Genomic DNA, 25,476 nt, shown 5'->3' with positions numbered 1-25,476 from the left:
ATTATATATTGTAATACATTAAAGCAAACCAGACCTCTACCTCCTGCCATCTTTGAAAGTTTATAATTTTCCCTTTCTGAAGCTATGATTGTTCCAACCTATTATGTTAAGTTAAAAATAAAATAATTACTTTTTTTAAAAATAACACATTTTGAGCATTTTTTGAAGAATAACGGCCTTTTGTTGGTTCGAATTTCATAATTCTGCTGCCAACTTTGTCTTCTAGTATAGCTTCTCTTTAACTAAAGGCTGTAAAACTCTACAGGTATTTTTGAATGGCTGTTACTTCTAAGATGTCAATCATATACTCAAACATTCCTAGGCACCTGGGGAGCCAGGAAGGACACACACTTTGACAAGATACTAGGCTGTTGCCTAAAGAGTTGGAATCTGGCATCTGGTTCCATCACCTCTGATAAGCATTTGGCTTCGTACAAGTGACAACTCCATAAAGCCTAGTACACACATTTGCTTCCCATACTAGATTGTAGGCCATTAAGGGATTTTTCTTTCCAGATCTTTATTGGAATATAATTGCATTACAATGTTGTGTTAGTTTCTGCTGTACAACAAAGTGAGTCAGCTATATGTATACATATAAACCCATATCCCCTCCCTCTTGAGCCCCTCTCCCACCCTCCCTATCCCACCCCTCTAGGTCTTCACAAAGCACAGAACTGATCTTCCTGTGCTATGTAGCAGTTTCCAAGTAAGCCATTTATTTTACATTTGGTAGTGTATATATGTCAGTGCTACTCTCTCACTTCGTCACAGCTTCCCCTTCCCTGCCTGGGTTCTCAAGTCTGCTCTCTACGTCTACTTCCTTATTCCTGCCCTGCCACTAGGTTCATGAGCACCATTTTTTTAGATTCCATATATATGCATTAGCATACAAGGGGATGTTTTACAAAAAGGAAAAAGAAGAAAAAAAGCTTTGTTATTTTTCTGGATAAAAAATATTACATATTTTACAATATTAAAAATTATAGAAATACATGTTACAGAGAATAAAATTCCCATTATCTCATCCTCTAGAGATAATTGCTTTCAACAGTTTTAATATTTCTATACCTTAGTGTGTATGTATTATTTTTATGGTGATAGTTTGATTTTTTAAACAAAAATGTAATCATGATAAACATACTGCTCAGCAACTCCTGTTTTACTTTGGAAGGCTACCTTCATAGTATGGAATTACTTCATTATGAACAATATGCTGCACGGTTCTTAATATACTGTATGTTAAATACTCGTGTACTGTGTACTTAACAACTGCTAAACTGAGGAGTAATTGAGTTGGTTCTCATTTATTATTATTGTTTTTTTAAGCTCTTTATTGAACTATAATTGCTTTACACACTTGTACCAGCTTTTGAGGTACACCAAACTGAATCAGCTGTATTTATATATATATCCCCATATGCCCTCCCTCCCTTGACTCCCTCCCACGCTCCCTGTCCTGGCCCTCTAAGGCGTCACCCATCATCGAGTTGATCTCCCTTTGTCATACAGCAACTTCCCACTAGCTATCTGTTTTACAGTTGGTAGTGTATATATGTCTATGCTACTCTCTCACTTCATCCCAGCTTCCCCTTTACCCCCCGCCAATCCCGTACCTCCAGTCCATTCTCTGCATCCGCATCCTTATTCTTGCCCTGTCACTGGCTTCATCAGTAACATTGTTTTAGATTCCATATAGATGAGTTAGCAGACAATATTTGTTTTTCTCTTTCTGGCTTACTTTGCTTTGTATGACAGTCTCTAGGTCTATCCACCTCATTACATATAGCTCCATTTCATTCCTTTTTATGGCTGAGTACTAATCCATTGTATATATGTGCCACATCTTCTTTATCCATTCATCTGTTGATGGGCATTTAGGTTGCTTCCATGTCCTGGCTATTGTAAATAGTGCTGCAATAAACATTATGGTACATGTTTCTTTTGGGATTATGGTTTTCTCTGGGTATATGCCCAGGAGTAGGATTACTGGATCATATGGTAGTTCTATTTGTAGTTCTTTAAGGAACCTCCAAACTGTTTTCCATAGTGGCTGTACCAACTTACATTTCCACCAACACTGCGAGAGGGTTCCCTTTCCTCCACACCCTCTCCAACATTTGTTGTTTCTAGATGTTTTGATGATGGCCATTCTGACCGCTGTGAGGTGATACCTCATTGTGGCTTTGACTTGCATTTCTCTAATGATTAGTGATGTTGAGCATCTTTTCATGTGTTTGTTGGCCATCTGTATGTCTTCTTTGGAGAAATGTCTATTTAGGTCTTCTGCCCACTTGTGGATTGGGTTATTTGCTTTTTCGGTATTAAGCTGCATGAGCTGCTTGTATATTCTGGAGATTAATCCTTTGTCTGTTGCTTCGTTGGAAAGTATTTTCTCCCATTCTGAGGGTTGTCTTCTTGTCTTCTTTATGGTTTCTTTCACTGTGCAAAAGCTTTGAAGTCTCATGAGGTCCCATTTGTTTATTCTTGATTTTATTTCCCTGATTCTAGGAGGTGGGTCAAAAAGGATCTTGCTTTGATGGATGTCACAGAGTGTTCTGCCTATGTTTTCCTCTAGGAGTTTTATAGTGTCTGGCCTTGCATTTAGGTCTTTGATCCATTTGGAGTTTATTTTTGTGTATGGTGTTAGGAAGTGTTCTAATTTCATTCTTTGACATGCTGCTGTCCAATGTTCCCAGCACCACTTATTGAAGAGACTGTCTTTTTTCCATTGTATATTCGTGCCTCCTTTGTCAAAGATAAGGTACCTACGTGTGCTTGGGTTTACCTCTGGGTTCTCTCTTCAGTTCCATTGACCTTCCTTTCTGTTTTTGTGCCAGTACCATACTGTCTTGATCACTATGGCCTTGTAGTATAGTTTGAAATCAGGAAGCCTAATGCCACCAACTCCATCTTTCCTTCTCAAGATTGCTTTGGCTATTCGGGGTCTTTTGTGTTTCCATACAAATCGTAAGATTTCTTGCTCTAGTTCTGTGAAAAATGCCATTGGTAATTTGATAGGGATTGCATTGAATTAGTAAATTGCTTTGGGTAGGATAGTCATTTTCACGATGTTGAGTCTTCCAATCCAAGAACATGGTATGTCTTTCCATCTGTTTGTATCGTCTTTGATTTCTTTCATCAGTGTCTTAAAGTTTTCTGCCTACAGGTCTTTTGCCTCCTTAGGCAGGTTTATTCCTAGGTATTTTATTCTTTTTGTTGCAGTGGTAAATGGGAGAGTTTCCTTAATTTCTCTTTCTGCTCTTCCACTGTTAGTGGATAGAAATGCAAGAGATTTCAGTGCATTAATTTTATATCCTGATACTTTACTAAATTCATCGATTAGTGCTAGAAGTTTTCTGGTAGAATCTTGGGGTTTTCTATGTATACTATTATGCCCTCTACAGAGTGACAATTTTACTTCTTCTTTTCCAGTTTGGATTCCTTTCATTTCTTTTTCTTCTCTGATTGCTGTGGCTAAAACTTCCAAAATTATGTTGAATAATAGTGGTGAGAATGGGCACACTTGTCTTGTTCCTGTTCTTAGAGGGAATGCTTTCAGTTTTTCACCATTTAGAATGATGTTGGCTTTTGGTTTCTCATATATGGCTTTTATTATGTTGAGGTAATTTCCTTCTATGCCCACTTTCTGGAGAGTTCTTATCATAAATGGATGTTGAATATTGTCAAAAGCTTTTTCTGCATCTATTGAGATCATCATATGGTTTTTATCCTGCAATTCATTGATATGATGTATCACATTGATTGATTTGCATATATTGAAGAATCCCTGCATCCCAGAGATCAACCCCATTTGATCATGGTGTATGATCTTTTTAATGTGCTGTTGCAGTCTGTTAGCTAGTATTTTGTTGAGGATTTTTACATCTATATTCATCAGTGATATTGGCCTGTAATTTCCTTTTATTGTGACATCTTTGCCTGGTTTTGGTATCAGGGTGATGGTGACCTCATAGAATGAGTTTGGGAGTGTTCCTCCTTCTGCTATATTTTGGAAGAGTTTGAGAAGGATAGGTGTTAGCTCTTCTCGAAATGTTTGATAGAATTCGCCCATGAACCATCTGGCCCTGGGCTTTTGTGTGTTGGGAGATTTTTAATCACAGCCTCAATTTACATACTTGTGATTGATCTGTTCATAGTTTCTATTTCTTCCTGGTTCAGTCTTGGAAGATTGTACTTTTCTAAGAATTTATCCATTTCTTCCAGGTTATCCAATTTATTGGCATATAGTTGCTTGTAGTAGTCTCTCATGAGCTTTTGTATTTCTGTGGTGTCAGTTGTTACTTCTCCTTTATTTCTAATTCTGTTGATTTGCATCTTCTCCCCTTTTTTCCTGATGAGTCTCGCTAATGGTTTATCAATTTTGTTAATCTTCTCAAAGAACCAGCTTTTAGTTTTATTGATCTCTGCTATCGTTTCCTTCATTTCTTTTTCATTTATTTTTGCTCTGATCTTTATGATTTCTTTCCTTCTGCTCACTTTGGGGTTTTTTTGTTCTTCTTTTCTAATTGTTTTATGTGTAAGGTTAGGTTGTTTGATATTTTTCTTGTTTCTTCAGGTAGGACTGTATTGTTATAAACTTCCCACTTAGAACAGCTTTGGCTGCATCCCATAAGTTTTGGGTCATTGTGTTTTCATTGTCATTTGTTTCTAGATATTTCTTGATTTCCTCTTTGATTTCTTTAGGGATTTCTTGGTTATTTAATAGTGTATTGTCTAGCCTCCACGTGTTGTATTTTTTACTGGTTTTTTTTTTTTTTTTTTTCAGGTAATTGGTATCTTGTCTGATGGCGTTTTGGTCAGAGAAGATGCTTGATATGATTTCAATTTTCTTGAATTTGCCAAGGCTTGATTTGTGACCCAAGATGTGATCTATCCTGGAAAATGTTCCATGTGCACTTGAGAAGAAAGTGTATTCTGTCGTTTTTGGGTGGAATGTCCTATAAATATCAATTAAGTCGAGATGGTCTAATGTGTCATTTAAAGCTTGTGTGTCTTTATTTTCTGTTTGGATGATCTGTCCATTGGTGTAAGTGGGGTGTTCAAGTCTCCCACTATTATTGTGTTACTGTCGATGTCCCCTTTTATGGCTGTTTGCATTTGCCTTATGTATTGAGGTGCTCCTATGTTGAGTGCATAGGTATTTACAATTGTGATATGTTCTTCTTGGATGGATCCCTTGATCTTTATGTAGTGTCCTTCCTTGTCTCTTGTAATAGTCTTTACGTTAAAGTCTAATTTGTCTGATATGAGTATTGCTGCTCCAGCTTTCTTTTGACTTCCATTTGCATGGAATATCTTTTTCTATCCCTTTACTTTCAGTCTATATGTATCCCTTGGTCTGAAGTGGGTTTCTTGTAGGCAGCACATAGCAGGGTCTTGTTTTTGTGTTCATTCAACCAGTCTGTGTCTTTTGGTTGGAGCATTTAATCCTTTTACATTTAAAGTGATTATTGGCATGTGTGTTCCTATTACCGTTTTCTTAATTGTTTTGAGTTTGTTTTTGTAGGTCTTTTCCTTCTCTTGTGTTTCCTGCTTAGAAAAGTTCCTTAAGCAATTGTTGTAAGGCTGGTTTGGGGGTGCTGAATTCTCTTAGCTGTTGCTTGTCTGTAAAGCTTTTGATTTCTCCATCGAATCTGAATGAGATTCTTGCTGGGTAGAGTATTCTTGGCTGCAGGTTTTTCTCTCTCAGGACTTTCAGTATATCCTGCCACTCCCTTCTGGCCTGCAGAGTCTCTGCAGAAAGATCAGCTGTTATCCTTATCGGTTTTCCCTTATATATTATTTGTTGCTTTTCTGTTGCTGCTTTTAGTATTTTTTCGTTGTGTTTAATTGTCGTTAGCTTGATTAATATGTGCCTCAGTGTGTTTATCCTTGGGTATATTCTGTATGGGACTCTCTGTGCTTCTTGGACTTGATTATCATTAATTATTATAAGACATGATGCAATTAAAACTCACATATATTTCTTTACACATGCCTGCACACGTGCACACATACACACACATTTCCCGAAAGGATGAATAAAAGCATTGATGTTAAATAATCAAATCATTCATTTATAGTTATTAACATATATAGGCTCATGGATATGTGCATGTATATTTATAAATGTCATACTATATAACTCAGGTTTAACAAGCATCCCAAATAGATCTATTTAGAAGATTTGAGATATGAAATCCCCCATGCTTCATTGAGTACATTATGATTGTTTAGTTAAATATAATTTTTGGCTTCTGAGCAGAGGGGACTTAGTCATGCAATGTTTTTTGGCATTTTCCGTGATATACACTTGCATTTTAAAGTCTTGAGATCAATGTAGCATCTCTATAATAACTTTCTTTAGGAGCACTCAACTATACCAAAAATAGATTTTTTTAATGTCTCTATATTTTGATATGTAAGCGTTCCCTTCAAACTAATGAACTAGTTTCTCTGAACACAAAGTATTCACTGAAAGCAAGTTCTGTTTAGAAGCTGCTTAACTCTTATGAAGCAAGAGGTTAAGAAATAAATGTTTAAATTATTATTTTGGGGTAGCAGTAACCTGGGCTTTGAGAGAACTGGATTGACTTGATATTGTGACCAATACTAGGGCTCTTTCACTTATGTAAGAGATCCTTTTGCTAAGCAGTCATTAAGAAAAAAATATGTTAAATTATATTTTAATTCCCCAGAAAAGACAGACCACTAGACAGGAAACCTACTTAAGACAATGTAGAATAGAGTTTACAGAGAATAGGGGGATTTTTAGTAAATAACATTTTAATTATTCTGATTTTTTGGATCTATAATTCTACTTTAAGAATTCATATTTGGCATGTATGAAGTGTCAAATAATTAAATTCAGAACTTCAGTACTCAATGAGAGTAGCATTGTGGTGTCAAAGCTGTGAGTTTATTTGGACTAATGGAGCAAGAAGAGGAAAGATTCGGAACCCAACAGCCAAAGTCACACTGAAGCAAGAGATCAAGGCAAAGAAGTGGCTTAAATGCTAGTAAATATTCCAGAGGCAGAGGTCATGAAAGACTCAGAGAGTCAAGAAAGATAAGTGGCAGAAACGAGGCAGATAGATGGGAAAAGAACATGTATTGATTTCTCGAGATATACCAGGCACAATGGCAACATCTTTGCAGACAGTTCTTATTTCTCTTAATCCTTCCAACTGCCTCTGACAGTCATTTATACTGTTATTTATAGAAAAGGAGAGAATTTAAGTGGCTTTGCAAGGGTTACTCAGATGATAGAAGTCAAGGTGAAAGTAACAAAAAGGGTGTTCTTTGAACTACCTCATGCTACAGCCCAGTGTGAAGCCCCCAAGTCAGAACCATCTATTTTATAATAGAGAGAGAGCCTGTCTCCAATGTTAGTTTCTGAACCTCTTCCTATGGAATAGGAAGTAATAACTGATTTTCTAATATGAGATTAACTTTAGGAGTTTCTCTAAGTACTGTTCCTGGTCCACATCCTTAAATATTATCTGGTTTCTATGAAAAACATGGGTTTCTAGGTCCAATCCATATCTATTAAATAAGTCAGAGTCTTTGGGGGTTAGGACGCCAGGAAACAGAGCTTTAACAAATATCCCGTGTGGCTTTTAACACAGTGTTGCTTTAGAAACACTGATTTAAAGGCTCACAAGTAGTGGATGCTTGACACCTAGCATATACAGACAAACCTGGTATTCAAAATTCAGAGGAAAGCCATCCAATTTTCCAGTTTCTGAATATGATTGAAAATGATAATGAAATGAAAAAACAAAATGGTTTCCACTTTCAACTGATGAATTAGGTGACAGCAGAAGAAAAAGAGATACATGTTGCAAGTTAATTTTAACAACTGTCAAATAACAAATAACAAAATTACTAAACACCAATAACAGAAATATCAGTTGAATTAAAGCAAATTAAAGTTATCAGAATGACAAACTACCCAATCTTGACATCAATGATGAGTTTTCAGACCTTTGAGGCAAGATGAGATAGCAATAGTTGGAAGAGTATTTTCTAAAGCAGCTCTTCACCTAGTGTTTCAGACACATTAGAATAAGGGCTCAGATAATTCAACTTCTACCTTCAATTTAATTATCAATTAATCTCTCTGCTTGAACTTAGTAAACACTACATATGAAGCCCAAGGAGGCCAAGGATCAAAAATACATGACTCAGTTGGGAATTTTCCATAAAAATTTTCTAATGGGGAAAGTGGGATTCTTCCTAGATCACTTTTAGCACCTAGGATGAACTCCATTAAGATCAAGCAGAAAAGAAATGTTATTAGAAAAGAAACTTCATTTTCTTTCATTCCACATGCCTTTCAGAAATACTGGTTTATTTTTGTGTGTGTTTTTTTGCATTTTGAATACCAGCTTTGCCCACAAAAATTTCCTGACTCACCTAGAATAATTACTCATATCTTTCAGGCATAATATTCAAGTATAAAGAGATTTTTAACCCATGAGTACATGGATAAGTTATATAGTCATTCAGATAAACAGTGTTAAATTTGCTGCTTTATCTATGTTCCTGGTACTGTTCAAATTATTTATATGATTCATCTAATTTAACTCTCATAACAATTCTGTGAGATATAATGATTAAGATATCCTCATTTTCCAAATAAGAGAGTCACAGTCCAGAAAGGACAGGAAAATTGCCCAAGTTATGGAGATATTAAGTAGTAAGTCCAGGATTTGATCCCAGGTAATTTGTCTATAAAGCCCACTCTTAACCACCATGCTACACTAACAGTAATAATAAATATCTGGGTGCACTTCATTATTTAAAAAAAAAATAATGCCAAGTTTTATAAAAATGCATATAGTAGATGAATTCAGGAAGTAATTTCCAAAGTAAGCATAGATTCCATCTTGATTCTACCTAGCTCATCTTCTAGCATCTATATACACACTAAGGATCAAAATTTATACCGACAAAGCTGAATCTCTGACAGATTCTAAAGTTTATTTAAAAAAATGAAAAGAACAGGAATGGTTTCAGTATAAATCATCTGTAGCTAATTGTTAGCTAAATTATTCAATTCTTTAAACATTGACAATTCACATATGGTTTTGGAATAAGAAAGACTGGGTTTCAACCCAAGCTTATTCACTTACTATTTATGTGCTCTTGACCAAGTAACTTTACTAGGCTAAGCCTCATTCTTCTAATCCTATAAGTTAAGGAGGTGGAGTAATTACTATCCAAAATAATACTGAACAGGCTATATCAGAATCCTTTGGGGTACTGGCTAAAATTATAGATTTTTAAGATGCAGCCCAACATTTGCTAAATCAAAGATGGTGGTGCTCACCATTTTAAGTAAACCCTCCAGGTGAACCTGTGAGAACAAGTAACTACTGGACTTGATGATTTAAAAGTTTCTAAGATACAATTTCCCAATTGTGTCCAAGATAAATTACAGCTTCTTGTTCTCCCCATTTTAAAGAAAAGAAAGATCAAAGAGCTAATAATTTAATTATATCAAAAATATAATTGACAACAATTAATATTCTATTTATTGTTGCAAAATCATAAAGGAAGAAAAGACTTTGCAAAGTTATTTGATCTTTTACCTTTAATTAAGACTAGTTTCATCAAGATTGACATACCACATTTGGAAGAGTGTTTCTTTCCATCACTGTATTTATCCAAAAATTCAACAGATTCTAAAAGTGCTCATCAGCAGGTGCCCAGATACTTATAATCCCATAAAACACTAATTTCTGCTATTACTAGCTTGAGGGAATATTGCTTGAAAATTATTCGATGTAAAAAAGTAATTTATACTTACCTATAATTCATCTACCACAGTTAAACAATGAACTTAAAACACTAGAGCACCATAATGTTTCCAGGTGGTGCCTTCATCAAGTACAAGGATAAAATTCTAAGATGCTCTCTTGCCTCATAAAAGTAATTTGTTCACTACTTTTAACTCTAACAATATAGGAGAAGTTACATTATTTGGACACAAGTCAGAATGAAATGAATTTCCATATATCATGTCAAAATATACTTCCTAATAAAAAGTCTTAATATAATTAACACTAAATATATAAATAATGCTCAATAAATATTTACTGAAAGAATGCATTAGTTAAACAGTTTATAATGTTTCAATAGACCTGAAATAACAGTAACAAAACCCCAAATAATCCGATTTTTAAATGAGCAAATAAGTCAGATACTTCTTCAAAGAAGATACACAAATGGGCAATAAGCATGTGAAAAGATGTGCAACATCACTAATCGCTGGGCTGGTGTGAATCAAAACAACAATGAAATATCATCTCACATCCAACAGAATGGCTACGATCAGAAACAAAAAAACAAAAACAGAAACAAAAAACAGAAAATAAGGAGTTTTGCAAGATGTGGAGATATCGGAATCCTTGCATATTGCCAGTGGGAACGTGAAATGGTGCAGCTCTTAGGGAAAGCAGTACAAAGGTTCCTCAGAACTTAAAAACAGAATTGCAATATGATCTAGCAATTCCACTTCTGGCCATAGACTCAAAATAATTGAAATCAAGGTCTTGAAAAGATATTTATATTCCCACGTTCCTAGCAGCATTATCTGTTAATAGGCAATGTAGAAGCAACCCAAGTGCCCATCAACAGATGAGTGGATAAACAAAACGCAGTGTATACATATCCTGGAATATTATTTAACTTTAAAAAAGAAGGCAATTCTGACAGGCTACAACCTGAATTAAGTTTGAGGACATTATGCCAAGTGAAATAAGTCAGTCATAAAAGGACAAATATTATAAAATTCCACTTACGTGAAGTACCCAGAGTAGTCAAATTCATACAGACAGAAAATAGAATGGTGGTTCTTTGGTGCTGGGGTTGGGGCAGGGGGCAATAAGGAGTCATTGTTTAATAGGTACAGAGTTTCAGTTTTGCAAAATAAAAAGTCTTCTGTAAATGCGTGATGGGGTAGGACAACAGGGTGAATGTGCTTAAAGACACTTAACTGTACACTTAAGAATTCTGGACCCCAAAATTCACGTTTCAAACAAACGAGGTGCCCTATGTTTTTTTTTTTTAATTGCTGTAAACTCTTTGAGCATAAGAACTGTGTGTTACTATTTTGTATCCCCAGCAGCTAAAACAAAACCCAGAATGTAGTTTCTTGCATAATAGCAGTTTAACTGACCTACAGAATAAGCATCTTTAATCAAAGTTGCATTTTTCTTCTCTTTTAGGTGGGGAGGTAGAGTGGGATTTGTGTTACACGAGCTCTATGAGTTAAAACTTAACATATGATTTTAATAAAATACTAAAGAAATTGGATTTTATGAGCCAAATGTAGAGCAAACAAGTATACATACATACATAGAAAGGAATCAACACTCAGGAAAAAATTCTGCTTCCCAGATAGTAGAACAGATAAAAGAAGTCTAGAAATGTAAGGCAGAATGGTTAGACACATGCCCAATGAGGATTTTTCAATTGGAATGGAAAACTGATGACAAGTGTGACATCTATTCCTCTGATGATTTAAGTAATAATATGGGGGTCAATTGTAATCTAATTAGGAGGACTTAGAAACGATTGTGCATAAAATTCACAGTGAAGAAGTCATGGAAGCTGGCTTTTCTGAAGATTATAAAGTTTTACAAAATAATTTTACCATACAGAAGCACAATCTAACCTAAATTATAAAAATATTATTTGATGTGAGCAATGTTTTGTGGTGTGGAAAAACACTACTAATACAAAATGGTATCTTATTAATGAATGTGAAATTCTAAAATTGTACTTCTAATTTGAGTTACATATAAATAATTATATCTATATTTTATTACAAAAGAATTCAATTAAAGTTTCAAAAACATAAAAATTTAAGTTTTATTTGTCTACTTTATAATGTTATTGGACACTCCTCTTTATAGAAACACCTATATTTCAGTATACATATCTTATTTATAAAGAAGATGTTTCAGAGTGGAAAAACTTCCTTTATATTTTAAAAACAGCTTTTCAGACTTCCTAGGTGGCGCAGTGGTAAAGAATCTGCCTGCCAATGCAGGGGACACGGGTTCAAGCCCTGCCCTGGGAAGACTCCATATGCCACGGAGCAACTAAGCCCGTGTGCCACACACACACACACACACACACACAAAATAAATAAATAAAATAAAAAATAAAAACAGCTTTTCATGAATTAAAGGCAATGAAAAACTTGAAACACATAGGGTTTTACAAACACAGGGATTAAGGAGGTTGCTCTATGTCCTCTTTGTGTTCCCCGAAGCCTGCTATCTTCTGTCTGAAGGATGCTCCTACAAAGCTCATTGGAGAAAACAATCCTCCTAAAGCTTGGTGAAGCTGTGAGCTGAAATTTCATCACTTTTTCTTCTGACTCAAAAAGGGAAATTTATTGGAACCCAAAGCAATTAAACAATTAAAAACTGATCCTTTTCTGACTCACCAAGTTACAGTCAGACACCAGTGAAGCCAGAGAAGCCCGCCCACACACTGCCCCAGAGCCCTAGGGTCCAGGCTCTCCCTCTGGCTCTGCTCTGCACCTTGGGACACTGACCTCTCCAGGCTGCATTCTCAGGCTTTCCCATCAGGGGGCGACTGACTGGGTGTGGCCTATGGCAGGTCCTGGCAGGAAACTAGGAGCAGGAGGAAGGGAGAAGGGAATTTTCCCCTTCCAACTCTGCCTTGGGAAAGTAACTTTGTTACACTCTTTTCCCTTATCTGGCTTTATTTCGTTTCTCATAGAGTGCTTATGAGCACCTGCAATTTTATTATAGGTAATAAGATATTAAATAAGACTTTTTCTGTTGCCTGCAAATTTTCACTAAAGCCAAAAGGATGAGGACAAAGCTTGATAAGCAACTAGACATCCTAAAGAGAGGTACTAGAAACATCCTTGCAGGACTTATTAAACGACAGCAGGACCAGTCCAGTCACCACCACCCCATCCAAGCTACTTAAGAAAAGACTAGAGACTTGAGACAAAATTCTTTGAAGGGACATAATAAAAGTAAGGAGTATTTATGCTTTTATCCTCCCTATCCCTTCAGACAGAACACAGGAGTAGTGTTTCCATCCCTAGAGAAGCACTCATGGAAGGAGGGTACAAAAGGAGATATTAGCATTTTTCTCCCAGGCTGGAAGCTCAGGGAGCTGCAGTACTCAAAGGTTCATCCCCAGGGGACCACATGGTGAAGGACAAGAGAGAATTCTCAGAAGAACATGACTTGTATCACTAAGATTCTAGAGCGAGGACGGATGCCTGTTTCTCACCCGGAGAAGGCACGGTGGTGGCTAGAGCATCACATTTGCCTATTTTCTTCTACACCTCACCTCTGCTGATCTAGTCTTGGAAGCAACCCAGCAGGAGTAAGGAAGGGGTAGAGAAAAAGTGAAAGAACAAAACATGCCCATGATTAAGCATCTTTTTTTGTGTGGCTGATTTCATGTTTTATTTGAAATTAACTTTTGTTTGCCCAGGTTAACAGTAACTAACTGATAATTATATTCTATTCTGAACTTTTTCAGCTACTCGCTGACAGTGTAGAAAAGGTGGCAAGTCAGTTTCAGAATAGTACCCAAATGTGTTTTAACCTGCTAAGAGTAATTACTTTTTAAAAACTCACAGTATATGTCAAGACTACTTAAAGCCCTTTTCTTTGGTAAGGCATCTATTAACTAAGTAACAGAACCAAGTTTGTAGAATAGGACTCAATAGTAGTGGTATTCTCTTACTAGACTACATGTATCTTAAATGTCAGTGGTTTCAGAGAAATGAAGCCCACCATATTCAGACCATCCAATAAATGAGTTAGAGAAATATTTTAAAGTTAATGAGTCTATATCCATACTAAATGTTAGCAGTAGAGGTCAAGAACCTTGATTGGCTTCTTTGCCATATATCTTCAGCAACTAAAACCCAGACTTGTACAAGGTCAAATCTCAGTATATAAATAAAGGATTAAATGAGCATTAAAGAGGATCTACATAAAATTCCATACCAATAAGAAAGCAAATTACACACTGAGCTCATGGCTTTTTAAAAATTTCTATTCCTCTCTAATGCTTATTGTTATAATAAATAATTGATTGAAAGGTGGCAATTTCAGTCAGGGATGAGTTTTGTCTAAATCATGGAAGTTTTATTCCCCATCCCTCACCCTCACATGTGTACAAACATACGGAATCAGCTGCCTTTTTTTCTTTCATTTTCCTTTTATGAATGACTGTTTAATGGAATAACTCGATATTTTGGTTTCACATCATCACAGCCAAGTGTGCAGTAATTAAAACGATGATTTCAAATGGTATTTACAGTTAACAACATGCACCAACTTCACCATATGTTTTCTACCCTTGTCAACTTGTTTATGTGGCATTTTATCTGCAGGCAACAGCTTTGTTCCTCAGGGCTGGAGTCACATACTGTGAAAACAGAATGAAAGGTAGAAGGAAACTGCTCACTCAAGTCACCTGTGCACAAGGCAGTATTCTCATATTGAGGCTTTGGTGAGATAATTCTAGGAAAACTCACAATACAAAGAGACACAATCGGCACAGGGTTTTTCAAAGTTTCTTTTCCTGAATTCTTAACAGAGCATGATATCCAAACTTGAGTGGCAGTTGGCTGGGGGAAGCTTCTGGATTGGGTACACATGAGAGTACATGCCACACATGGATATGATTTTGTTCCCCAGAAAGATCCACCCCCTCCCCCCAGCTATATCAGTCGTAGTTACTGTCAGTGAGAAGGACTGGCAAGATGGAGAGTGAGATTTTACTCTTTGCTTTATAACTATCCATATTGATTACATATTTTTTTCCTTTCAAGTTCTATGATTGTTTGAACATTAAAATGTAATCTATATACCAAGGTGTTTTGGTTTCCTCTGATGATATAGATTTGCAACTAGATTTTCCTATATGAGTAGGGTATCTATATGGAGAAAGAGATTCAGAATGTATGGAAAAAACCCAAGCATTTTTTTATAACTGTTCTGTCACCCAGAGGAGATGAGGAGAGAGGGATGATTGTTAATTAAAATAAGAAGTTACGTTTTCAACACCTCAATCAGAGTTTTGGTGAGAAAGAATGAGGACCATTATCGGTCCTTGTCCTTGCCCTTGTGCAGCCAATAGGGAAATTCTTCTCTCGCTGGCTATGGAGAACACAATACATCAGCATTAACTGAGCGTCTGCCTTGTTGCCACAGCCTGTCCAAAGGAACAGCCACTGCACACTTAAAGGACCGTTCAGTTGCCGCACTATCAATAAGACTGAACAAGAAAGCGTTGAGCCCCTTAAGTGCAGGCTCCCCAGAGACAAGTAACTCATCCATCCTTTTAAAATGTTCAGATAAGCCAGTAATACTCTTACATTTCAAAAATAACATTCAAACATATCATGACTTACAACTGGAATATAAAAACAGGTTATAGCAGGCAACCACATTCCTAAGGCACAGAAGCTTAGCATCTGGCCACCAAAGAAAGAAAGTTCCATTCCCAGGTGGCAGTTGCTTAGAGAGCCTTGCAGCCTAGGAGAATATTGTCCTAGGATGTCACAGTCTCAAGACCTTTCTTAACGTGCCTCAGGTTGGTTTCCTCAGAAATAGACTCTAACATGGGTATTTGCACGCAGGAGGTTTGTTGGGAGGGAGCTTAGGGTATCACTTTAAGAAAGTGAGTGAAACAGGACGGAAGAGAGGGAGAAGCTGAAATGTGACTGGATTTCCTACAGAGGCCTCAGTCAATTCTCCAGGCTGTGGAATTGGTGTGGCCTTTCAGAATTGTCCCAAACTGAGAAAAGCAGTCAGCATTTAGTATTTCTCCATAAACCAGTCATAAGATGAGGGTGTATAACTTTGGGACAGGCAGCTCCCTGGCTGAGGGCAAGCACTGAGGAGAACTCAGCTGTGAGTCATGGACAGACACCAAACTTCCCTCCCTCACAGCTGAGGAAATAAGTGCCTTGGTCCGGAAAAATGGAGGAGGTGGCACTCCACAGCATCAGCCAGACAGGATGTCTTAACTACTGGGAAAGGTACCCCATGTGATAAATATCTCAGTCTCTCAGATGCTTTCACCTCCCAAATTAGACTGTGTTGAATATATACTTTAAATAATAGTTAAAAATCCCATGAATTTTGTCTTTTGGGAATACTTGGCCCTAAAAGGCCATGTTTCTGAATGATAGACAAGCTGAGTCCCCCCAAAATATCAAGAGGAAATAATGTATTGATGAAAAGAATACAACATTTCCTACGCTGATCTCAGTGTATTAACTGGTATTAAAAATTTCACATTAATTGAATAAAGTTGACAGCAATAACATTATTATTGAACATTAATGAGCATTATAATGAGCTGTGTTATATGGCTCAGGGGACTTGGATAAGATCTTTTGTCAATCACAAAACCCTGCTCTCTTGGGAAGTCATCTGTTCTCAATAATAATGGCTAGCAGTGGATATCAGAATCCTGAGGGTGACTCTCAAAGCCTCTATGTCCACAGGCAATATAAATATATGAAATGAATGACATTTGGGAATCACCTATACATCAAAAGCAAGAGTACTTATTCATTTACTGAGTTCGTGCAGTGTATCAGGCAATATATTAGGTGTCTAAAGCAGGATCTTATACTAGAGTTAACAAGTGAGCTCAAAATTGTGTATGTGTATTATACATAGATATTGTGTGTGTACATAAACACACACAATTTTTATTAGATCTGTGATGCAAAAAATTTTAAGATCAAGAGTTACAAAGATAAATATCGTGGTCCCTGCCAATGGGTCCTTTATCTCAGTGAAGATATTGCTACTGAGGTTTCCTTGCTGGACACATACTCTGAGAATAGGACATAATTACATAAAGAGGCAAAAGGCTCAGGGATATTAACCTGGAATTTAAAGATACAAATCCTAGCGAGAGAGTAGCACAGACATATATATACTACCAACTGTAAAATAGTCAGTGGGAAGTTGTTGTATAACAAGGGAGTCCAACTCAAGGATGGAAGATGCCTTAGAGGACTGGGGCAGGGAGGGTGGGGGGGACTCGAGGGGGGGGGGCGTCAAGGAAGGGAGGGAATATGGGGATATGTGTATAAAAACAGTTGATTGAACCTGGTGTACCCCCCCAAAAAAATAATAATAATAATAAATAAATGCAATTAAGTTAAAAAAAAATAGTAACCATTCACTGGTAAAAAAAAAAAAAAAAATACAAATCCTAGGTTTCTCACTCACTGTGTGAACAACATGGACAACCCCTTAATCTTATTAAGTTTCAGACTATTCATGAGAAACAGAAATAGAAGTGTCTACCTGGTGGGACAGACTTCAGTATGTGCCCTATTTTGTACAGTGCCTGGCATAGAGTAAAACACACTAGATATTAGCTAGTATTAGTAATTATTGCTGTTCTTATAGTCACCACCCTGCTTCTATCAACACTCACCTTAACGTGCAATAAGTTCTCGGGAATAAAAGTAGGGTGGAAAAGAAAACCATCTGGATTTCAGAGGGAAAGAGCACAAGAGATAAATTTGCACAAATGCTAATATTATTTCTCATCCAAAATATAATATCATAATACCGTCTTAGTGATTTAAAGCCTAACACGGACTAAAACCAGTGTAGTGTACTGATATAAAGTGTAACACGTATTATAATTAGAGCCCACTGGTTGTTAAGGGATATCAATTGGTGGTAAGAATGAAAAAAAAAAAAAAAAGCTTCTGGGATAAAGCTAAGAGGAAAAGAATATTTTAATACCAGACCAATACTAAAATCAACCATAAGTCAGATAGTGAACAAAACTGAAAATATTAATGAATTGATCATAACAGTGGTCTCTTCTGTGATACAAGCCCTTATAATGGAGGCATTATCCCTATAAACAGGAAAAAGTTCTAAAGTTTTCCCACCCTCTTATGATATGTACAAAGACATACTAAATGGATTCCTCCACCATGTGAAACCTATTATTTCTAAGCATTAAATCACTTACAATTCAATAATGTTTATTTTGAATGCTAAGAGCATACAATAGCCCATTTGGAATAGTTTAATTTTTCAGAATCTTAAATTATTTCATGTCCCTTTCCTGCCCAGAGGGATTGGTGTGGGAGAAGAGTGGAGAAGGACTGTTTATGGTGAGGACAAGGAAAGGAAGATGGATAAGATTCTTAATGTTTCCTGTTCTTGGAGGGGCTGATTTCAATCAGGCAGAATAGTTTGTCCAGTAATGAATCCATTAGGACTCTTGATTGCAAGCAACAGGAACTAAATTTTACTGATTTAAACTGAATAAAAACAAACTATATACAATATAAATATTTTATATTTAAAATATACATCTATTTGAGATAACTCACAGACTCATAGAATGGCTAAGGGAATGTGAATATATGCAGCTAGAACCATATCCAAAATCACAGCATAAGATCAGTGTGGTTAGAACATCACTGCAGCTACTCTGGGCACTAGACACAGACTTGGTCCAGCACCATTCCTCGAACAGGATGCTGCTGCTGGTGGCCCCAAACAATTGCCTTTAGGAGTTGAGTTTGTTTCAACATCTCAGTGCCCCAGAACAAATTGTCTCCTGCCTTTGTCTTTTTGTATAATTAGTTACAGATTCAGCTTCCAATTGGTGGAACCTATCTCCTCTGCCTAAAATATTGCAGATCTGTGTTTCCCAGCTTATAGACCAGAGGTGAGCTCTGCTTCCTAACATGATTTACATGGCAGAGAGTTTATCAAATGAAGGAAGTAACTGAAAGACTGAAAAGCTAAAGAAAATGACAGATTTCCACTGTAAGTCCCAAGGAAAAGGAAAGCCCTCGCTCTCATGCTTCAAAGTTAATTTCTTCTATCTCTTCAGCTGTTATATTCCTACACCTTATGTAGATCATTTTGGTAATTAGTATGTTTATGAAATTATCTACAGGTTTTAGATAGTTTTGGTTTCTCTAAATTTCAAATGCCTTGTTGAAGGTCACACAGCAAAATGCTAAAGAAGAACCAGATTTAAGGCACAGATACTGGGTTCCCTGAACTTAATACTAAAGACATTGCATCCTCTCTGTGTTTTCTAAGGATAACAATTCATTATTCATTCAAATTGAATTGTTCTAGTGAACAACATGAAAATTATCTTACTTTAGCTACACACAGCGAACTGAAAAGCCAAATGGGACAGGTTCCAATAAAGCCCTTATCACTTGATAATGTTCGCTAGCAACTCAATTCAAAACTTACCTAACAAAGTTCACCTGTGAGGCAAGGCATTCAAATGAACTGCTCAAACATGACCAAAAAGGCCTGTGCCAAAAACTAATTCATTACTTCTCAGTGCCTCTCTAATTGTCTTTGCCTATCGCTCTGATATATAAGCTATCTGATGTGAGAGCCCCAAAGAGCAGATGAGGAACTAACACATGGTAAATCTGTAGTGTCGTATCCACAGGAGGCAGAAGGGTCAAAGGCAACCAGGGAAGAGAAATTGTCTCCTGTTTTTTCAGGCTGTCGTCTGTTTGGAATTTTCTTACAGTTGTTTGCCCTTGTCATACAGGATGTTTTGCTGGTGTGGGCAGATTAATTACTAAATGTTAGAAAAGAATTATTTCTTCTAAATTTTCAAGAGTAGCTTTTATTTACCCTTCATACAAAAAATATGTGTATATGTGGAAGGTTGGCTGCCTTCTGTAGACAAAACAGTCCTTCACAGGGTTCAACCTGTGAAGCTGGCATTAGAGTTAAAAGCAAAAGATCCCTATGACTAATGGGTGTCATTTTATCCTCTGTGTGTGTGTGTGTGTGTGTGTGTGTGTGTGTGTGTGTATCTCCTCTGTGAACCTAAGGTGTGCATCTGTGAGAAAGAAGCAGTAACAACACAGCATGGAATTAAGGAAATCCAGGTTCTGAATCCGGCTGCCCTCTAAATCCAGTTTCCTGTGCCACAGAAACTATGACAGCGGTTCAAGAGACAAGGAAGGCCACTCTCTACCCTGACTTTTCGTTTAACGTTGAGCAAATGAAAATTTAACAAGCTACTCAATAAACAGACTGACCTAGCCAAAGCATTTAAATGCTCACAGGTAGCCCTAAAGATACTGATTTCGGTTCTGAAAAGTGACTTCTTAACAACTAAAGCCCCTTGACAATGCAGTTGTGAGCCCCTGACCCCAGAGGCATTCTAGCAGAGAAAGGATGGCAGTAGGTTCCACATCCTACACAAGGAACTCAGTTAATGAATTAATGATGGATGGTAGTCTGTGGCCTGCACAATGCCTTCTAACCTTAAGGCCCTGCAATTCTAAAAGCCAGCTATTAGAAACAGAACAGCAGTCACACCAAAGAGCTGCCAGATGAAACAGATAATGAAGACAAACATCTATGACAGGGTGGAGCCCGAAGAGCTAACTCTCACAATCAATACTTCAGTTACTGAGTGACGGGCGGCCGAGATACTTGCCAGGGAGTTGCCAGGCAGGTCAACCTCTCTGACTTTTATGTATGTCTATTTGGCAGCCATCCTAATATAACTATTGCTGTACTTCCTTTGTAACTCTTCCATTTAGCTTGAACAAAAACAAACAAAAAAAAATACATCATAGCTGTATAAATTTAGCTCTTTTGCTAAAGAAATTTTACAAAGGAGCACTATAGTCTTAATCATCCTGATACATATCAGTACCATTTAATGAGCCCAATGTAACACTGCAAGTTTTTAGGGAAGGCTTGAGAGGGGAAATATTAGAAAATAGGATTTATTTCACCATCTAAGCCCTCACAAAGAGTATACTGAAATATGTGAGGATCATCTTTTTAGGTAAATATGTAAAATTACTGTTAATTCACTTTTTTCTACTGGTTTTCGCTTTTATGTGTGTGTATGTATGCGATTTACCTTTTTTTTTTTTTTTTTGACATTAGCTTTAGTAGAAAAGAAGGAGTAATGTGTATTATGGGTTCAGCGGGAATTTTATCACACCAGGCAGCCAGTATTAAAATATTTTTTCCTAGCAGCCATTTCTTTCCCAAGTAACAGTCAGAAATGAGACACAACTAAAGGGATGCCATCCATTTTGCCCTCAAACTCTTCCAGAATAGCTTTGATTACTCCTCAAAAACCATGTGCTTCCTGCCAGTAGGAGTTGCTTTTTACTTGTTTTGATGCAAAATTCAAAATCGTTCCAAATTTCATCTGAGTCTGAATATTTAATCTGTTGTTAATGCTTCAAATATTTTTTTTCATTCATTAGGCAACATTTTCCAACTACATTTCCCTGTAATTTGTACCTCATTTAACATTATTACTTGAAATTACTCTGGGATGTGGTTTGTTGCAAAAATTTCCCACAAAATCATGTTTCATTGCCCTGCTCCGTTAAAGGACACAAGTGATCTTAACAAAGGGAATGCGAATAATAAGCAACATGAAGTTGAAATCATGCATGTGGGAAAATATATTCACAATGTGTAAAAATTCTAATATGAAACTCTGTTGTTGACAGAAATAAAAACTGTGCAAATATTATTCTCATAAGCAGATTACAAAAGATAAATGATTCCCTCTACCTTCTTCTCTGCAAAGCTACTTCAGTTGCATTTAGCGATTGGAAACCCCATGAGCACATTGTGGGATGTTCATATAAAGTATCTGCAAGTGCCTAATCCTTTCCCATGTACACCTCCTTCAATTCTGTGTTTGAAGTCAAAGCTGCTTCACCAGGGGTTAAATAAGGACTCTAGGAGAATTAAGATGAAGCCTAAGTCATGCCAAGTTAATTTAACATAATTGGAAGTTAGGCATTAGCCCTAGTAGCCAGGAAAACTTATAACTGGAAATAATTTGGAAATTTGGAATAAGGGAGGGAGAAGGACTTAGACACAGTTCAGTTGAATCCTTTTAGCCTGAGATTTTGGCATTTGTGAAAACTGGAAGAGAAATAGATTAGGGATTCGGGGATGGTAGGGTGGAGAAGATGCACTTTCTTTGTAGTCATAAAAATGGCCAATAGGAAGCAGCTCCCTGAGCTCTGTTAAACAGTAAGCTCTGTTTTACACGTAATGAGGTGGATAGAACTACAGTCTGTCATACAGAGTGAAGTAAGTCAGAAAGAGAAAGACAAATATTGTATGCTAACTCACATATACGGAATCTAACAATGGTACTGATGAACTCAGTGACAAGAACAAGGAAGCAGATACAGAGAATGGACTGGAGAACTCGAGGTGTGGGAGGGGGCGGGGGGTGAAGGGGAAGCTGAGACGAAGCGAGAGAGTAGCACAGACATATATATACTACCAACTGTAAAATAGATAGTCAGTGGGAAGTTGTTGTATAACAAAGGGAGTCCAACTCGAGGATGGAAGATGCCTTAGAGGACTGGGGCGGGGAGGGTGGGGAGGACTCGAGGTGGGGGGGAGTCAAGGAAGGGAGGGAATACGGGGATATGTGTATAAAAACAGTTGATTGAACTTGGTGTACCCTCAAAAAATAATAAATAAATAAATAAAATTTTAAAAAAAATTTAAAAAAACCCCAAAAAACAGTAAGCTCTGTTTAACTGGGTCATCACTTTGCGCTTTCCTTGAGGGACCCACAAGGAGGCATCTGTAGAATGTGCATTCATTATCCACCCTTTTCTTCTGCACATGATCCTCTATCAGTCATGCATGGACCTTTTCACTAGCTGACATTTCTCTACGGCATCACAGTCAACTTCTATTTTTGTTCCAACTTCAAATCATTGCTGAATCAGTACCTCTTATTTCTTCTTTGCCTCAAGTCTAAACACACCTGTCAGAAGATTAAATGAACAAATGAATGTAAACCAGTGGTTCCAGCACCAGGAGGAAGGGATTAGAAAATGCTAGCTTTCATCACCAGCACCAGAGCCCTTCTTATTCCTTCTCCCTTGAAAATATTCCTCATATTCTATTACTGAAAATATTAATATCAGTTCCATTCATTAAGATACACAAATACGAATGTTCAATTAGATTTATCTTATAATAAATTATTTGGGACAGCTGAGCCTCATGGGGGAAGTAGGGGGAAGTAGAAATATCAAACAGCATAACTTGGAGAAAATATTTCAAACTATTTTCCACAGAATTAACTGGAAAATAAAATTGAGAACTATTTTACAGAAAGCAGTGCCATATAATGATAGGAAAGCATCTCCTTTGCAGAAATAGCCTCAATTTTCCCTTTCTGATTTATTCCCCATATTATCTTAATAGTCTTCACCAACCATTGGCATCAGCAATTCTTGTTTACACAGCCTTCAGTAAGAGCTAACAGGTTAATTTTTAATAAAGCAAGAGAAAAGAATGGAATTCCAGACAAATGCACAAAAGAATTAAAGGAGAAATTTCCTAGAGTGTTACCAAGAGGATTTGAGACTTGAGATTTTAAGTGTGGTCCATTTTATCCACTATTCTTCAAGTTTGTTTTTCATGAGGCTATTGTCACTGCAGCCTTAGTCCTGGGCAACTCCAGATAAGTTTGTAATCTGCTGAGGTTTATCTTTGGCACAGGCATCTTCCAGGGTAACTACCTCCTCTCCTCTGTGGTCACTTCTTGCTCCTAAGTCTAGCAACTCAGTTAAACAGCCATCTTTGGCAGCATACATCCATCTCTCTACATACAGTAGAATTTTAAACCAACAAACTATGTTTCTGAATATTTCAAAATCAAAATCTCCAAAGTAGAGGTTTTGATTGGTTTTGACAACACCGATCACAGGCTGTGGCTATTGCACATACTTGTAACATCAGGCCGAATAAGAGCTGCTTGTCAACTCAGTGGACAATGCAACAGACCTTGGGTCATATGCTCTCTTTGACCCAATAAGCTGTGACACAGTTGAGTGAAGACCTTAGCGACTGTGGGTAAAAAAACACTCTGAAGAAGTCTAGGGATTATATTTCATGTACAAAGATGAAGGAAGGTATCTTTGTAGAAGCTTCATTTATGATTGTCAAAACTCAGAGGCAATCAAAATGTCCATCAATAGAGGAATGGAGAAAAACAAACAGAAAACTGTGATACCTCCACACAATGGAATAAAAAAGGATACTCAGGGATAAAAAGTGAGCTTTTAAACCATAAAAAGTCATGGAAGAAACTTAAATGAATATTGCTAATTGAAAAAAAAGCCTATTTAAAAATGTTCCATACTGTATAATTCCAAATACATGACATTCTGGAAAAGTAGAACAATGAAGAAAGTAAAAAGATCTGTGTTTGCCAGGGGCTCAGAAGGATAGAGGGAAGGATGAGTAAGTAGAGAAGAGTGGATTTTTAGGGCAGAGAACCAATTATTCTGTTTGATTCTTTAATGGTGGATTATAGGTCATTATACATTTGTCCAAACCCACAGAATGTACAACACCAAGAGTGAACCCTAATGTAAACTATGGACTTTTGTTAATAATAATAATGAATCAATAAAACTGGTTCATCAATTATAATAAATGTACCACACAAGTGTAAGATATTAATATTAAGAGAAATTCTGGGAGGGGGAGAACAAGGGGGTATGTGAGAACTCTCCCTACTCTCTGATCAACTTTCTAACTGCTCTAAAAAATAAAGTGTATTAATTTTTTACAATGAAGGAGGAAGACAGAGACAAACATACAATGACCAGGAGGGAAATATAAAAGACAATAAAGTATGTAAAAAAATGCCTTTAATATACTTCTTCTTCTATAAGTCCAAGTTTCTCAATAAAAAGTACTGAGTTATGCAATCAATGTGCATTTTTTAAAACAATACTGGTAAAGCCAATCACATTTTATCACTCCCCTGCTAGCAGATAAAAATCGGAAATAGTATCTAAGAATATTGGCAACTTTGGACTGAGAATTCTAGCAATAAGCAGAATTGCTGAAACATCAAAATATTGTTATTTGTTTATTTTCAGCTAAAAATAAGCAAATTGCTTTCTCTCTTATCTGAAAATATAATGGAATTAGGAATCAAGCATAATTTTCTAAAAGGAAAATAATGAAACAGCATATCTTAATAGAGGAGAAGATATGAAATATCTCTCACTGGTCAAGATCTGAATAAGGCACTGCTTATGAACAGAGGAATAAAAAAATAAATCTTTACTTAAAAGTTAAAAAAGAAAAGCCACCACCAGAAAGTAGCCACACTCAGACTAAAACGCCCTCTCCTATCTCATAGTTCAGAGTTCTTTTCACAACATTGTAAGTGGAAAATAAAGCTGGAAAGATGGTTCAAACCTATGAAAAGTAGAGTAGAAGTGTCTTAATTACACAGAAAATAGCATTCTGAACAAGGCTTTTTAATAAAGCAGGAGAGGTCAGGATAGATTTGAGTGGAGAACAAGAGTCAATCTTGAGAAGCACCTACTCGATACTTTCATTAAAAAATTACAACTTGAAATAAAAGGAAGCCACATAA

Source organism: Hippopotamus amphibius, chromosome 1 (assembly GCF_030028045.1).
Source record: "Hippopotamus amphibius kiboko isolate mHipAmp2 chromosome 1, mHipAmp2.hap2, whole genome shotgun sequence".
NCBI lineage: Eukaryota > Metazoa > Chordata > Mammalia > Artiodactyla > Hippopotamidae > Hippopotamus > Hippopotamus amphibius.
The sequence above is the reverse complement of the archived record's forward strand: the minus strand, read 5'-3'. Positions refer to the sequence as shown.